This window comes from Globicephala melas, chromosome 7 (assembly GCF_963455315.2).
Source record: "Globicephala melas chromosome 7, mGloMel1.2, whole genome shotgun sequence".
Classification (NCBI taxonomy): domain Eukaryota; kingdom Metazoa; phylum Chordata; class Mammalia; order Artiodactyla; family Delphinidae; genus Globicephala; species Globicephala melas.
This window is the reverse complement of record NC_083320.1, coordinates 90,118,778-90,135,415: the sequence shown is the minus strand read 5'-3', so window position 1 is coordinate 90,135,415 and position 16,638 is coordinate 90,118,778.

Here is a 16,638-nt window from a genome sequence, read left to right as displayed (position 1 = left end):
TGCAGTTTCCAATACCATGCTCCTTATTCCAGTACCATGCTCACTTCTGGTGAGGTCTCACCAGAGGTACCTTTACTATATTGCACATGTGCATTAAACATATTAACATATTTCTGCCAACAGTCTCTTCAACGGAATTTAGCTTTTTTTTTTACATTCATCTCATACCTCTTCCAGCTTCTAATCATTACTCTGTTCCAAAGCCACATCCACCTTTTTAGATGTTTGTTATAGGGGCACCCACTTCATGGGAACAGAATCTGTATTAATTTGCTAGTGTTGTCATAACAAAGTACCACCAACTGGGTGAGTGGCCTAAACAACAGAAATGTGTTTTCCCACAGTTCTGGAGAAGTCCGACATAAAGGTGTCAGCAAGGTTGGTTCCTTCTGGAGTCTCTGAAGGAGAATCTTTCCTTGTGTCTTCCCAGATTCTGGTGTGACTATCAATCCTTGGCCGTCCTAGGCTGGCAGCTACATCACTCCAATCTCTGCCTCTGTCATCACATGGTATTCTTCCTGTGTGTCTCTGTGTCATCTATCTGACCTTCTTATAAGGACAATAGTAATTGGATTTGGGGCCCACTCTAATCCAGTATGACCTCATCTTAACTTCATTACATCTTTAATATCCTATTTCCAAATAAGGTCCCATCACAGGTACTGGGGGTTAGAACGTCAACATATCTTTTTACACCCACAGCACAATGCTCTATTTGTCCTTTCTCTTCCATGGTTGAAGGTTACCAGAGTTGGACTCAAAATTTTACTATTCTGTCAAGCTTTTCCATTCTTTGTGCAAGAGACACTATCTTGAATTGACAGGACATGGTGACTAATTTGAAAAAGGTGGAGATAAAGAAATGAAGAGTCAAATGACTTCAAGTTATGGTGAGCACCCTAAAAGCATCATCAGTCCCTGAGATAAGCTTGAAGAAGTGATTATATGCAGAGTACATAGGTGAGATGCTCTCTCTAGCAACCCCTCTATTCAAGCAAGGCATTATCCTAGGACTGTGTGGTCCTAGCTTCCAAGTGTAAAATTCCAATTACTATGGCTTACAACTCCCTAAATGAGTTACCCATATCCACCTCTCCATACTCAACTCCTACTTCTTCTCCTGTGACAAAAATGCTTGTTATCAAAACTATATGTTTCCTTTTTCTTCCTGAGTAAAAAAAAAAAACAAAACAAAGCAAAACAGGTTTTTAGCTTCCTGCTGGGAAAGCTTCCCAGCCTCCTTTGCAGTTGGATTATCTGCCTGACTTTTTTTCTGGTCAGTGAGATATGTATGAAAGTGTTGTGTTGGCTTCCAGGAAGCATCCTTAAAAGAAGAGATCATGGACATATACACACTAACAAACGTAGTAAGATAGATAGCTAGTGGGAAGCAGCCGCATGGCACAGGGATATTGGCTCGGTGCTTTGTGACAGCCTGGAGGGGTGGGATAGGGAGGGTGGGAGGGAGGGAGACGCAAGAGGGAAGAGATATGGGAACATATGTATATGTATAACTGATTCACTTTGTTATAAAGCAGAAACTAACACACCATTGTAAAGCAATTATACCCCAATAAAGATGTTAAAAAAAAAAAAAAAAAAAGAAGAGAGTTCTTTTTCATCCCTTCTATCTGCCCATAGCTGGAATTCAGTCGTGAGGGATAGAGCTCACGTGGCCATTTTAGATCATAAGGTGGATGATGAAGCCACAATATAAAAAGAACCTGGCTTTGTGAAGCTGCCTTTCTAATTCTAGATTAATAATCTCTATTTAAGCTAGTTACTTTAGAATTTTTATTATCTGAAGCTGAATCAAATCCTAACTGCTAACAGCCTCACACTGATTATGCCTCAGTCATACTGTGCTCGTTTGTTTTTGAAAATGCCAAGTACAGTTCGAACGTAGGAATTTGTATTTGCTGTTACCTCTGCCTGAAGTATCTTTTCCTGATTTTTATGGTTGTGTGGCTGCCTTATTTCTGGCCTTGGCTTATATATCACCTGTTGATTGAGTCCTTGGATTACGTTACTGACCCCACCTTCATTGTGACACTAATTTCTCTCCATCCTATTACCTCTTGTTTGCTTTAGAGCCTTCCTCTATTACTCTCTGAAGATACCTCATTTGTTTACTTGTTCATTTTCATTCTCTCCATAGAACATAATCATCAACACCCTGTGTATCTTTTCATCATCTTATCCCCAGTGCCTAGAAAAAATTGTGACAGTAAGCACTCAATAAATATGAATGGAATAAATGAATGAAGTCTTCTTTTGCATCCTCTCCTAGCCTTAGAAGGGTACAAGATTTTATTACCTTTTGTAAAAAAAATCAATAAACAGAAACCTCAGTTAAATAGAGTCTGGAGACCAAAATGGGGAGCTCTCAGGCCCTGTGATGATAGCAGCACCCAACAACAGGAAGAAGAAAGACTCCTTTCCTGGCAAGAACTCAGCCACTGAAGAGCCATGAACTCTTTGTTTACAATAGCCTTTCCAAATTCCTTTTCCTCTCTATAAAAGCTTTCCTCTTGCCTTGCTGTCTGGGGACTTGCACATGGCTCACCATGATTGCAGACCCCAAATTGCAATTCTCTGCTGATCCTGAATAAATTCATCTTTGCTGTAAAAATAGCTGGCAGTCAATTTGATTTAGGTCAGCACTTTCCTTCTGTCTTTGTTTCTTTCATTTCTGTGACCAATAACTAAAAAGAGAAACGACCTTGGAATTATAGTTGGGATTTTGACTTTGTGCTCTTCCTTCTTGAACCCTCTTTGTGTGAGCCAATGACTGACAACATTGTTTTACCATTTAAACAGGAACGAAGGAACAATACATAATTTAGCCTAGTAAATAACACATTTACACAATAGAATGGTCTGGCTTTAGAGCAGAATTAGCTATGTATATTTTTAAATAATTGTCTCTTAGATTTCATTTAAAATATTTGAAGATGTTTGTGCATCAATGCACAGATCCTGAGTGTGTGTTTAGTTAGGCTCCCAATTAAATATCCAGAATTTCTATTCATAAAGCAATTCTGAGTGTGGATATAATCAGCGTGATGGAGTATAAAAAGCATGGACTTTGGGTCAGACATTTGAGTTCAGTTACTGGATCTACCGTCACTGGTTATGTGGCCTCGGGCAAGTTCCTGGACCTCCCTGAACTGCTTTCCCTATCTGTACAATGGGGAGGATAACTCACTTACTGAGTTATTACTAAAATTGGAAGAGATTATGCATATGAAGGGCTTAGTAAGAACCCCGTAATTGTCAATCCTTTTTCCTCTGTTTAGGGAAAATTGTTTAACAAAAATAAACAAAAAAGATTTCTTTTTAAACCCTTTTATTGTGAACTATAAAACACATATAGGAAAGTGAATACAACATAACCATATAACTTAATGGATTATATACTGACCAACAAGTTAATATATTGAATACTAAGTCCAGAAATTAAACATCAGTGGTGCCCCCAAACCCTGTCCCCAGCGGATCTCTTCCCAGTCACAGATCTCCTCTTCCCCAAAATGGGGAACTATTTTGACTTCCATAGTTATCTTACCCTTTCTCTTCTGAGAGTTTAAAACCTGAGAATGCAAGCCTCAACACTATGCGGTTGACCCTTGAACAAACAGGGGTTTAGGGGCATTGACCCTCCAAGCAGTCAAAAATCAAACTATAACTTCTAATTGGCCCTCTGTATGTGAGGTTCCCCTGTATCCATGTATCCAGATATCCATGTATCTGGGGCTTCAACCAACCAATCACAAATCGTGCAGTAAGTAGTATTTACTATTGAAGAAAATCCACGTATAAGTGGACCCCTGCAGTTCAAACCTGTGTTGTTGAAGGGTCAAATGTAGTTTACTTTTGCATGTTTTTGAACACTGTATGAATGGAATCAGATGGTATATATTCTTGAGTGTTCAGTTTCTCTTATTCAAAATTGTATATTTGGGAATCTGCATTGTTGCATATGTCTGCAATATTCCTTTTGGGTTCAACCTAGCATTCCAAATTATGAATATAATTACAATTTATCTATTCTATTCTTTATGGACATTTTTTACCCAATGTGGGGATATTATAAATAAAACTACTATCCTTATTCTTATTTTTGTCTCTTGGAATACACGTACACCCAATTTTTTAGGATATGAAAAAACTGGAGTGGATATGCATATCATAACTTTACTAGATGATCTGAAAGTGTTTCCAAAATTGTTTTAACACTTGGTCTCCCACCAGCAGCGTAGGCGACTTCCTCCTGTTCCTTGTCCTCACCATGATTATCTTTTTCACAATAAAGTTTGTGAACAGCAAATTGGCTTTCTTCATAGTGAAAACAAAACAAAACAAAAAAGGAGAGACTAGGGAAATAATAGTCAATTAAGGAAAACCAAAACAGTGTCATTTCATTGAGGTGAATTTAAAAAATGAGACATAATAGCTGTAAGTATTATAGAAAGATAATCACACTTGCCCATTCCTCTTCCCTGAGGTGAGAGGAGACCCCGTGTATCTGATTACCTTCAATACCCCAGGGTGGTAATTATGTCCTATAACAGCAATGAGGCACCCAGAGTGTTGTTATTAAATTCCTCGTAGCACTGTAGCTAAACACATTAAGTGAGGACTTTGTCAACTATGAGGTCCGTGGGGATTAATCTACCCTTTCTCAGTACATAACTGACAATGGAAATGTTTTTGGAATCTATTTTACGTTTTTTTCTCAAGGGTCCAGGAGGAATTTCTTATTTCAAGAAGTCCAAAACAGAGAGTAGAGGATTTCATTAGCTGACAAAAGAAACTGAAATCCATAAACATGTCTCCAAAAGGACGGATAGAGGAGGTTAAAAAAAAAAAGACAATAAGAATACCTATTATGTGTATTCATAGAATTTACATGCTTCCCATTATAAATGCAAAGACCTTTATTAATGTTTTTCTCTTAACAATGCTGGTTGAAGGATGACTTGCAGGCAGAGAGTTGAATACACATTCGAATATTTCTGTTTATGTCTCTCTTACAATTACAATATGGGATCTTATATTTACTTTGTGCTTTCCAATTAACAAGCTATTTTTTCTGCCTTCTAATTTTCCTCCTCTGAGAAGATTTTCATTTATACAGATTATATTTTTTCCTTAGTTTATTTTATGTAACTTTATCATGATGAAACTATTAATAATAGCCATCATTTATGGAGTCTTACGTAGTCACTGATATTTTAGAAAATGTTTGGCATAGATCGTCTTAATTTTTCACATCAATCCTAGGAGATGGGTATTATTATATTCATGGTGGGAATCAGACAAAGCTCAGAGAAGTTAAGGTAACTTGGTCTAGGTCACACAGTTAGATGTACAGTTATGCTTGTCTGAATCCTACGACAGTGCTTGTTCCACAGCACTTCCTGAAATGCTTGCTTTCTTGGTGTTTCTCACAGGGAGCGCAGTTGGCATTTGGGGTGTGTGATCCTTGCTTATTTGGAAATGTCCCACGTATTGCAAAGCGTTTAGCGTCAGGATCCCCACCACACTTCTGAATCTTGAAGGGGGTCGCAGTGGTGGTGGGCATGTTTTCCACCATGGTTTATAGTGGACAAGTAGGACCAAGGACCTGTTACCTGTGGACCCATCTGTTACTTCCACAGGCCTGTGAACCCTTCAGAGAAAGTGACCACGTGTGATGCATTTTGTCCCTTTTAAAAATGTACACGAAAAAGTCATGTCATCAACGTTTCTTGAATGGTTATTGAATGTTAATACTGAAAAAAAGACAATGTCAAGACAAGAGACTTCCTTACAGTTATACCACAAGTGCTGGTCTCAGGCTCCACTCGGTTACCTTTAGAGAAAGAAAACACCGTGGAGAAAACTGTTTGAGAAGACTGACCTACATGAGGTGTTATTTTGGTATAAAAGCATGAGGTTTACATTGATGCAATTCTGGCCACAGTATTAGGATCTCAAGCTTTCTCTGTCTGTTTCTCTCTGGTTTTGGTTTTATTTTTAGTTCTCATTTGTCGAGCACTTTCAATATGCCAGGCATTGTTTGAACTATGAATTGTTTATATATATATATATATATAAAATCTTATTTAACAATTCAGTGAGGTTATTATCCACTGAATTGTTTTTTATAGATGAGGCCATTAAGACTTGAGAGATGAATAAACTTCCCCATAGTCATACAACTATGGTAAGTGGCAGAGCCAGGATTTGAATCCAGGTCTTAGAAACTGAATTGTAGTTTCAGGATTCTTTGGGGTCCTGGAAAATCTGAAGCATCCCAAGGGGGCACCCTGTGTAACTGGGATATATTTTACCACTGTTCTTGTTTCAGATGGGTGACCTCCAGCTAGTTCTGTTAAATTCTGTTTAGTTCCTCCTAAGACAGGTGCTGGTGGACTTTCCTTTCTAAATCACTAGCTCTCCTCCAGGTTTAGAGCACCCAGCTCTAATCTGCAGACAGCTCTCAGAAATTCAGGGAATTGCCCACATGGGGTAGGCTGGTTGCAAGCCAAGCAGGATCTCAGGGCACAAACAGCTTGGTAGCCTGACTGATGAACAGTGATGATGCCAAAGGAAGGCTCTCTCTCAAGCCAACAGGAAGTAAAGCTCCCATAGCTCTTTGGTACAGATGACATACTGTAAGCACTGTCATCACCCGTGTGCCTCTTGGAGGCATGGGGACCCAGTTGTCTATAGGTTCTGAATTTGCTCCTCTGTGGCGTCTGCTCAGGCCTTATCCCCTCATTGCTGGACCTACCAGCTCATTTCTGACTTTGCTGTAACCCATCCAACTGTCCTATTATCTCAGACATGAGGGATCTTTTTCCTTTTTTTCTTGACAGCAGAAAACTTTTCTCTTTCTGGTCACTTCTCTTTAATCTTTTGTTTTTGTAATTTAAATCTTTTCCATTCCGTTGTCTGTTTTCCTTCATCATTTCTGCTGTCATCACTTCCTTTATACAAGGAATGCCCAAGATACTGAGTGGAGAAAGGGACACAGGAATAGAAGGAAAGAACCTGGAAACAAACACATGACATCACTACTACAACAATAGTATATTGACACACACCCAGACGTGGGAGTTGACGCCCTCATCTGGAATATATTAGATTATCCACTGACTGATTGCAGGGAAGAACTCTGCCTCTGCTAGTGTTTTGGAAGAAATAGAGTTATGACATGTGGTCATTTGAGATCTAGTAGGCTTCAAGGTAAGCATCGTTCAGGAGGACCTCAGGTTAGGGTTGCCAAATTTGGCAAAAAAAACCCAAAACACAAAAAACAAAAAGATAGGTTGCCCAGTTACATTTAAATTTCAGATGAACAGAAAATTTTTAGTATAAGTATATCCCATGCAATACTTGGGGCTCATTTTGTTTATTGCTGTTTATCTGAAAGTCAAATTAAATTTGGCATCCCTGGGACCTCAAGATTATCATACTAAGTGCAGTAAGTCAGACAGAGAAAGACAAATATCATATGATATCACTTACATGCAGAATCTAAAAAAAATGATACGATTGAACTTATTTACAAAACAGAAACAGACTTAGACTTAGAGAACGAACTTATGGTTACCAGGGGGAAGGGTGGGAGGGAGGGATAGCCTGGGAGTTTGGGATTGACATGTACACACTGCTATATTTAAAATAAAATGCCTCTCTATGAAAAAAAATTGGCATCCTTTATTTTATCTGGCAATCCTATCCTGAGTTTATCTGATAAAAATGAGTTTTTTGCTCTAGCTCATTGTAGTTATAACCAGTTATTATCAGCAGTCGCTCATACGACCTATAGGAATAACATGTTTCTCTCTATTTTATTTATCGTGCTGCCTTTGACTAGGATTTCTCATCATTTGGTTGGCATCAGTCTGACCATATTCCAAGCCTGCTCTGGGTCTTGAGTCTGTTTGCCTTCTGATCTTATATAATTATCAATTAGGAGCCATTTCTGAACAAATTACACCTGCCATCTGAGCTCCACAATTATTCACAACCTAAGCAAGGGTTCACCGGCTGTCTGTGCTACACCTGTATCTCCCTGGCCGCAGACCTATCTGAATGCCCCTCTGTCAACATGACTCAACTAAAAGCAGTCACAGATGGAGTATTCAGAAGTTATGAAGTGGGTGTATCTATTATCTATTTACACAATTATGTTGAGTAACAACTGCAAAATACCAGTGGCATGCAACAATAAATAAATCATTTAGTTACTGAGTCCGTGGGCTTCGTCTGCTCTGGTCTGCTCTTTGGGAGCTGATCTATGCTTGCTTATGCAACTGTGGCCTGCTGTGACTCTGCAAGGCAGAGCAGTTAAGGTTGGCTGGACTTGTTCACAAGTCAGCTGGCTGTGGGCTGCACTAAGAGGTTTTCTCCTGGGAAAACTGGTGTATCTTTCATCTTGCAGGCTGGCCTGGGCATGTTCTCGTGGTACCAGCAGAGGACAAGATGGAGCAGAAATGCATGAGAACGATTTTTAAGCCTGGGCCTGAATCACATCTATTAATAAATATCCATTGGCTGAAAGAACTCACTGATGTCAACCCAAAATCAAGGAGTGGGGAAATAGACTGGTGCTTTAGCAAGAGGGTCTGTAAAGTAACATCACTAAGGGTGTAGATGGAGGATGAGGTGAAAAATTATACTGTCAATGCACTCAGATTACTATACACACATAATTTCCTAAACTCATATAATTTAGAAAATTAAAAAAAAAAAAGATACCGCCTAAGACAAGTAGCATGGAGAGTGCCTTAGAGGCAGGTGACAAGAACAGAGTATGGGGTTAGAAGAAGGCCAGGGTGGCCAAAGGTAGGGGTGGGGAGTGGGTACACGTGGCCAGAGATGAGACTGGACAGGTAAGAAGGGGCCAGACAGTACAGGTCTCGCTGGCCTTTTAAAAAAATAATCACTTCATGAAGCCTTCTCATTTTATAGTCATTTTACTAAACTTATGGTGGTTTTGTCACTTATCATCATTGGGTATTATTTTCTCCACGCTATAATGAGAGATTATATTAAATCAAAAGTTAACTTTGGGAATAATCTAGTTAACAAATGTGGATATTTTGGGACCAGAATAGCATTAATTAATTTTTGTAATGCTTTCTGAGAAGTTTGTTCTTCAAGTTTCCACAGGCTTGTTATTCTGTTCTTTTTAACTTGCTGCTTCACACATTTATATTTTCTACCTTGCTCTTAGGGCATTTGAGTTTGGAAGTCCTCAGTTAGGTACTTTTTAAGTTCCCTTTCAGTTCTATATTTCTCATTATCAGAGAGGCATGAGTATAAATTTGAGGTGGCACCCATTAGAGAGATAAAACAAAGTAAGTGATAAAAGAGTTTTATGTAATCCCTTTTAAAATACCAGTGGATCAAGAACTGTCTCAGGCTGGCGATGGAACCAATATTATTGGGGTGAAGATGACCAATGATTCTTTTCTGTTTACTTGCCCCAGGAGAAACTGATAAATGAGAATATAAGTGAATTAGCTGTGTAGAAATTATAAGCGCTATAGGCTGAGGGTCAGGGAATGTTCTTCATCTGAATATCTTTCTTTTAATTTAAATTGAACTCTGAATTTCTTGAAAGTTCTGTATTGTAATCACTTTGAAATAAATGCCATGATGCCATTGAAAAAAGAATGGTATGCAGAGAGGAAGCACAGGATCCTTGCCATTTCAAATTATACTCTCCATAAGTGAGAACATATGTTTTAGGTATAACAGATTTCAGAGAATTATCTTAGGCATGGTACGCTACAGTCACATGGATTGAAACTTAGGAAAGATGCAGACTTGCATGTCTGTATGTTGTCTGCTAGACAAGGAAATTTCTCACCAACCTTCGGCTCTGAAACAGAGTCTCCTACAATGGCGTACCCACATCTGTTGTATGGAACCAACAGGAAGATCAGGAAAATATTTCAATGTAGAAGATTTTAGCTTACCGTGCAGTCAAAAATCATATTATTTAAAGTTCAGGCGAGAAAACATGTTTATACTTGCTTGTTTTTGAAAGATGTTGGGTCCACTGACTTTCTCTTGGCAACGTGGGAAGCAGCTGAGCCAGATTTGGGATGAGGGAGACCATTGTGGGCATAACATTTTGAGAATCAGGAAGAAGCACTGAGAAAGCTGATCCCTTCTTTACACATAAAAGATAATTACAGTCATTGAGAAATAAATATTATAGAAAAAAACTGACCTCAGCTGCTAATTCGAAATTGGGAACTAGAGCAAGTAAGCAGGTCCTATGAAGGATCTATCAAATGTAGGACCTGTCAAAGATAGGACCAAGACTCCAGGCAGGGGCAGGTGGGACAAATTTACCAAACAACTTGCTAGAATAGAGTTATATTTTATGGATGAAGTAGCTCACATCCAGGAGCGCTATTCTTTTTTTGAAAAGTTCACTTTTATTCGTCTATTCACTCATTTTAACATTGACAAAGAAATTATTAGTTTAATATCTGCGTGATAGGTACATAAGAGACAAACAATAAATATTTTTGAATGAGTAAAAAATATTAATTCTAGAGAATACAGAGAAGCCAGAAGAAAAAAGCAAAACATAACCCTTCATTGTTAGTATTTTGGTTTAAAAATGAGTCATATTATATGTAATGTTTGCAAAATTCTTTCCCCATGAATGTTTCCAGGCCACTGTGTGCTTGCAAAAACTGATTTTTATCCACTGAATAGCAATTTCATACTGTTTCTAGAAAAAATTTATAGATTGCTTATAAAAGTCTCTTCATGTATCTATTTTGTACTCTTTATATTTTAACTTATTTATGTTTTAAAAATTCTGTTAGTTTATTCTGATTATGCAGAGTATATGCTCATTGAAAAAAACACTTAGGTGTACATAATAAAAAATGTAGCATTTTCTCAATTATAAGATAATATCTATTGAAATTCACACTAATATTTAGTAACATTTCTCAAGAAAAAAATACTTCATTGTGTGTGTCTGTCAATTGTAAGACACGATCCGATTTGAGAATGAGTGGAAAAATATATCTCAGAATTGAGGATATACAATGTCAATAATAATCAGAGTGAGCATCTGTGGAGGATGGTGGATGTACCAACTTGTGCCATTCACCACCACAGGCTTATGAGGAAGGTGTGGTGCTGTTATGATGACTCATATATATATATATATTTGGAATTTTATTTTATTTTATTTTATACAACAGGTTCTTATTAGTTATCTATTCTATACAAATTAGTTTATATATGTCAATCCCAATCTCCCAATTCATCCCACTTCACACCCAATCCCCCCTGCTTTCCCCGCTTGGTGTCCATACATTTGTTCTCCACATCTGTGTCTCTATTTCTGCCTTGCAAACTGGTTCATCTGTACCATTTTTCTAGATTCCATGATATTTGGTTTTCTCTTTCTGACTTACTTCACTCTGTATGACATTCTCTAGGTCCATCCACGTCTTAACAAATGACCCAGTTTCATTCCTTTTCATAGCTGAGTAATATTCCATTGTATATGTGTACCACACCTTCTTTATCTGTTTGTCTGTCGATGGGCATTTAGGTGGCTTCCATGACCTGGCTATTGTAAATAGTGCTGCAATGAATATTGGGGTGCACGTGTCTTCTTGAATTATGGTTTTCTCTGTGTATATGCCCAGTAGTGGGATTGCTGGGTCACATGGTAATTCTATTTTTAGTTTTTTAAGGAACCTCCATACTGTTCTCCATAGTGGCCGTATCAATCAATTTACATTCCCACCAGCCGTGCGAGAGGGTTCCCTTTTCTCCACACCCTCTCCAGAATTTGTTGTTTGTAGATTTTCTGATGATGCCCATTCTAACCGGTGTGAAGTGATACCTCATTATAGTTTTGATTTGCATTTCTCTAATAATTAGTGATGTTGAGCAGCTTTTCATGTGCTTCTTGGCCATCTGTATGTCTTCTTTGGAGAAATGTCTATTTAAATTATGAATTTAAATTTAAATTCATGGCTTTATGGGTGAGTTTTGCCAACTACTTAAGGTAGAAAGAATGCCAGATTTACACAAACTCTTTCAGAGAATAAATAAGAAAAATATTTCCAATTTGTTTTATAATGCTAGGGTAACCTTCATATCAAAACTTGGCTTTACATAAAAAGAAACAAAATTGAATTATTTGTAGTGAGGTGGATGGACCTAGAGTCTGTCATACAGAGTGAAGTAAGTCAGAAAGAGAGAGACAAATACTGTATCCTAACACATATATATGGAATCTAAGAAAAAAAAAATGTCATGAAGAACCTAAGGGTAAGACAGGAATAAAGACACAGACCTACTAGAGAATGGACTTGAGGGTATGGGGAGGGGGAAGGGTAAGCTGTGACAAAGTGAGAGAGTGGCTTGGGCATATATACACTACCAAACGTAAAACAGATAGCTAGTGGGAAGCAGCCACATAGCACAGGGGGATCAGCTCAGTGCTTTGTGACTGCCTGGAGGGGTGGGATAGGGAGGGTGTGAGGGAGGGAGATGCAAGAGGGAAGAGATATGGGAACATATGTATATGTATAACTGTCACTTTGTTATAAAGCAGAAACTAACACACCATTGTAAAGCAATTATACTCCAATAAAGATGCTAAAAAATATATATATACAGTTGAATAATAAACAGATTTATATTCTTAATTAAAAAACAAAGGAAAACAAAAAAAACTTGGCTTTACAAGAAAGGAAAGTGTTATTTCAGTCTCTCCTATAATCAGATACAAAAATTCTACATTAAATATTAGCCAGTGGAATCCATGATGGATGATATATCTTGTTTTTATTCTAGAAATGTGAGATTAATTTAACCTTTGAAAGTTAGTCAATATAATTAGCTACATTACTACAAAACTGTGAAAATCATACCAAAATCTCAATAGATTAAAAAAAACCCTTTAGATAAAATCCATAATTCAATCATGGAGAAAAACATTGTAAACTAGAAGAAAAAGAAATTCCTTTAATTTATGTTCAACATTATGATAAGTTCTGGGTGTAATGGTTATCAGTGGATGTAATGTGTTGAAATGTGTCTCACTAAAATTCCTGTGTTGTAGTCCTAACCTCCAGTAGCTCAGAATATGACCTTATTTGAAAAGAAGATTGTTATGGGTGTAATTAGTTTAGACAAGTCATAATGGTATCGGATGGGCCTCTACTCCAATATGACTGATGTTCTTATAAATAGAATGCCCTATGAAGAGAAAGACATGCATACAGGGAGAAGACCATGTGAAGATAGGAGTTAGGCTGCCACAAGTAAAGGAACTGCCAGAAGCTAGGAGAGAGACCTGAATGAATCATTCGCTAGATCCTTCAGATGGCGCGTGGTCCTCCTGACACCTTGGTATCAATAAATTTATGTTGTTTAAGCCACTCAGTTTGTGATACTTTGTTACAGCAGCCCTAGCCGCATTAATACAGTGAACTTGTGGGTCTCACTCTGTCAGTTTTACACTGACATGAGATGTATGACTCATGGATGTAACTTATATGAGAGAAAGATACCTCTGAACCCTTATTAATAGGACATGCACTTTGATTTGATTTTTGGGAAATAAGAATGGGTGTGCATTCTGGTGTCTTTACATTTATTCATTTGACAGCTATTTGTGTGTTTACTAAGTGTAAGTCCACAAGATAAAAAGGTAATCTAAACAAACATGGCGCCTGCCTTCAAGAAGCTTTCTGCCTAGTGGAGGATATAGACATTAAAGACATTGTCAAAAACACACATATGCACATATGTATGTAAATTTATCATTATTTCTATTATTACTAACTGGGATAAATATTATGAAGTGACAGCACAGAATGCTCTGGCAGAGGTAACAGAAAGGTCTGAGTTAGCCTCAGATGACACACTGTCTCAAGTGTCTGGGTAGGTGATGTTTGACCTGAGATCTGAATGGGTATGAATAAGTGGTATGAATAAGTTTACAGTGAGGCTGAAGATATTCCAGGCAAAAAAAACAGCATGTGTAAAGGCCCTAGGAATTAAAGACTAAGAATAAGCATGAGGAAGAGCTGGGAGCTGATGAAGAGGTGTACAGGGCATTCAGGGGACTCTAGGTGATGTTACGCACGTTGGCCGTTATCCTTAATATCAGGAAGCCATTAAAGTTTTTAAAGCAGGGCAAAGTCATTTTATGTTTGTGTTTTAACTCGAGTTTTATCTTTAACATTTGTATATATTTTAATATATAAACAAGATTTTAAATGACTTGTCAATTACTTCACCTCTAAAATCTTTAAATAAGAACAGTTCCCTAGAAAGATTTACCATATTTATCACTGAGCTTCGTCCACTGTTTGTTTAATATCAGGCCTCACTTGTCCATGATTGAGAAATAAAGATCTGCCCTTCGAGTGCAAGCCAATTTCCCCTTTTTTCTCTTGCTTGGACCACCATATGGATGAAATGGGGAGCTACATGTAGAGTTGTCTGAGTACTGAAGAGCCCTGTATACAAAGTGAAAACATAAAAATAAAAAAATAATTTTAGAAACTTATTTTAACCCCCTACAGCACCTTCAGTCATCTCCTCTATAAGATTATATAACCTATCACCCTTTTGGATAAGGCTTGATCTGTGGAAGTTCCTATTACAATATTAAAATGTTGATATTCTACCTGGAAAGGGCCATTTATTCTCATGGATCATATTAATGATTATTGACAGAACAAGTATGGGATAGATGGCTTTTCATGAATATCAAGGTAGAGGATTCACCTGTTGTAAGGACGTCTGGACGAGATCAGTCTTTCCTGGCAGAAATCTTAATGCACACTGTATTCTCTTAGTACTCTTCAGGAATAAGGAAGATAAAAAGAGTTGAGTTAAAGATAACAGAGAACAAACAGGTGGCTGCCAGAAGGGAGGGGAGAGGCAGGAGGAAAGAAATAGGCAAGGGAGGTTAAAAGATACAAACTTCCAGGTGTAAAATAAATGAGTCACGGGTATGAACTGTACAGTGTGGGGAATATAGTCAGTAACTGTGTAGTATTTTTGTATGGTGACAGTTGGTATCTAGACTTACCATGGTGATCATTTTGAAATGTATGGAAATATTGAATCACTATGTTGTATAACAGGAACTAACACAGTGTTGTAAGTCAATGATACTTCAGAAACAAACATCAAACAGAATCATAGAAAAGGAGATCAGATTTGTGTTTAGCAGTGGTGGGGATTAGGGGAGGGGGAATTGGATGAAGGCAGTCAAAAGGCACAAACTTCCAGTTACAAGATAAACAAGTACTAGGGATGTCATGTACAACCTGCTAAATATAACTAACTCTGCTGTATGTTATATATGAAATTTAAGAGTAAATCCTGAGTTCTCATCACAAAGGAAAATACATATTTTTTCTATTTGTTCAATTTTATGTCTATATGAGATGATGGAGGCTTGCTAAACTTATTGTGATAATCATTTCATAATGTATGTAAGTCAAATCATTATGCTGTGCACCTTAAACTTATGCGGTACCGTATGTCAGTTATATCTTAATATAACTGAAAGAGAAAAAAGAGATTAGTTGAAAGAAGATTTAAACTGAATGCATATTTACTAAAGAATAACTTTAATGCTTGCCTTGACAGTTCGTAATGGTTGGAAGTTGTCGGGGAAGACAGTTAGGTCTCATCCACCCTAGAGAGACTTTGAAAGTCCTGGAAGTAACAGTGTGTCCCTTATAGAATCTGGGGGAATATTCAGCTTCATGAGCTGGAGAATGTAGCACTAGAAGGAGGTGTAGGTAAATCTGAGCAGATGTTCTCCATATCTAATTCTGAGCATGGCCCTGCTTTCATGCCCTTGCTAACAGTCAGCCAACTTGTGCTTTGGGAAGATGAATTACTTCGTTATACGTAAGTAAAAATTACTGGGAAGAAACCATTGTTAAAAACAAATAAGAAATCATCCAACAAAACTCCAGTATGTATTACATGCCCTAGCCAAGAAGAAATGCTTAGGGGATTATCCCACACGGTGCTGTTTCTCTCCAATAAAGCAGGTAATTGAGAGCTAACCATATTGGCTCTGGATGCAGCCCTAGACAGCTTCACTAATTAATGCACTTGATTTGATATTTCATACTTGGACTTAGGGGCTTGTCAACACATTATGCAGATATATGGAAAACTGGACACAAATGAATGCTTGGAACAAGTAACCCTGATGAGGTTTAACACAGGAGTGTAATATTTTACCACTATTTTGGTTTGGTGATTTTTTTCCTCACAGATCAGAGCTTTTCTAGGTGCCCTTTGTTTCCACTGTCCTTCATTCCCTTTCATTTGTGGGAGTTGGATCAATTTTGTCCTATTTCTGCCAGACTTCTCACCAGCATTAAACTTTCCTCCTTAGCCTAATTCTCTTATTTTCATGATTTAGGGTTGTTTGAGGTTTCGAGAGGGGAAGACACCCATTCATAAAAAAAGTGTGGAGTTGCTTAAGATCAGGAAAAAAAATTAAATATAACTCTTCTTTCCATTGGGGTACTGCAGGCCTGTACTTGACATCAGATTTTAAAAAGAGGTAAATATTAAGTATTTCAAGTTTGGTTATTTTAACAA